This window comes from Ursus arctos, unplaced genomic scaffold (assembly GCF_023065955.2).
Source record: "Ursus arctos isolate Adak ecotype North America unplaced genomic scaffold, UrsArc2.0 scaffold_10, whole genome shotgun sequence".
Taxonomy (NCBI): domain Eukaryota; kingdom Metazoa; phylum Chordata; class Mammalia; order Carnivora; family Ursidae; genus Ursus; species Ursus arctos.
The window spans coordinates 18657216-18658871 of NW_026622764.1; the positions used below are offsets into that span (position 1 = coordinate 18657216).

The window sequence follows — 1656 nt, forward strand, 5'->3', positions numbered from 1 at the left end:
TTACCACAGATACATACTCCAAGTTCCTACGGGTTAAAGACTATGTACAACAAAAGCTGAAAAACCCATCGGACTTGATAGGGGGCAGAATTAAAAAATTAAACAGACTAGGAAGACCTTATTTCCTTTCGTGTCTCAGTGAGAATTTCCCTCCCAGATACACACGTTTGATTACCCCATGTTTGCCTCCCTGTGTATTTTTTTCTCTTAATGTCTGTTTTCATTATTTTTTAAGTAATGTGGCTTTACTGGAAAACATGTTGTAAATAAGTGCTACAAGATGTATTACTGATCATTATAGTAACATATAAGCCAGTCAGAAAAAGGAAAGTTTATTATTGTATGCATCAAAATAACATTAAAAAGGAGAACTGGATGGTCCACTGGTATGTTCAAAGCACCGTAACCACATCATTTGGACATGATCAAGAACTCGCTCTTTGAAAGCATAGAGATGTGTGGCCTTGGCAGGTCCTGAGCAAAGGGGGCAAGGAAGAGGTCTTCTGTCAGGAAAGGACCTGTGAAGGCAGAAGGTTTGCCACAGTGGAAGTGACAGATAAGCCTGTGGGTGAGGCTCCATGGGAAGCAATGCCCAAAGTCATCAAGTATGTGGGAGACACCAATGACAAGGGAATCAGGATGGGGAGGACAGTTCCCATTTCCTTTGCTGTGTTTCCCAGTGAAGATGGCTCCATACAGAAGAAATTAAAAGTCTGGTTCCAGATTCCAAACCAGTTTCAGAGCAACCCACCATTTCCTACTGATGACAGCATGGAGGTGGAGGACAGGGAAAGCATCAGTGTCTCTTCCCTGCAGTTTGCTGGTTATGTCAAGGAAGTGGACTATGTAGCTCATGCCGCCCAGCTGTGGACCACGTTGGAGGGCAGAGCCACCTGACGGAGTGATTTCTACTTCTACACCACCTATAACCCTCCCATGAAGCCCTACGAAAGTCACAGTGAGGTCTGGCTGGTGAAAGCATGAATGACTCACTGAAGCCAGAACTTCCTGAATATGTGCTTCTGTGTCTACTTCCTCAGGGGAGAAGAAGGGAGCAAAGCTTGTAACCGAATCTGCAGCTTAACCAACTTTCCTTCAAAGCCAGTTACTGCCCATTTTCTGAAATAAACATATTCCATCTATGCTCTTTTTCTCAGGGTGGAAAATACTACAGCCAAGATAGGCAGCATCCCTCTAACGGACTTAGGAAGTTCTGTGGGGGACCAGAAAAAAACCCAGCAACATTTTCCCAGCTATGTGGGTCACTAAAAATGGATTTAAAAAAATGACTGAAACTGTATCTTTGTCATCGAGAGAAAAACGTGATTTGCACATGATCGTTTATCTGTGATTCATATAAGACCTTTGTCTAAAAGAAACTGAAAATCATAGGGACAACTGGATATGACAGGGTAGCAAAAAGAACTTCTGCAATATTTAACTGAACACTGACCATGTATATGCAATGCTGTTAAGACCTAAACGAAGGAGGTGAAGGTGATTAAATAGAAACTACTGTCCTCAACCAGCTTAGTTTTTCTTGAGGGGAACAGGCAGGCACAGGATTGCATTTAACACAAGGCACATAGTTTAAAGTGCCAAAGTTCTATAAAAACTGAGCACTTTGGCAATGCCCGAAAAGGAAAAAAAAAGATT

At 42.3% G+C, this 1656-nt stretch overlaps 1 pseudogene; it reads left to right on the forward strand.

Moving 5' to 3' along the window:
* Positions 1-421: 421 nt before the first annotated feature.
* Positions 422-984, forward strand: LOC113251080 (heme-binding protein 1-like; annotated as a pseudogene).
* The last annotated feature ends 672 nt before the right edge of the window (positions 985-1656 follow it).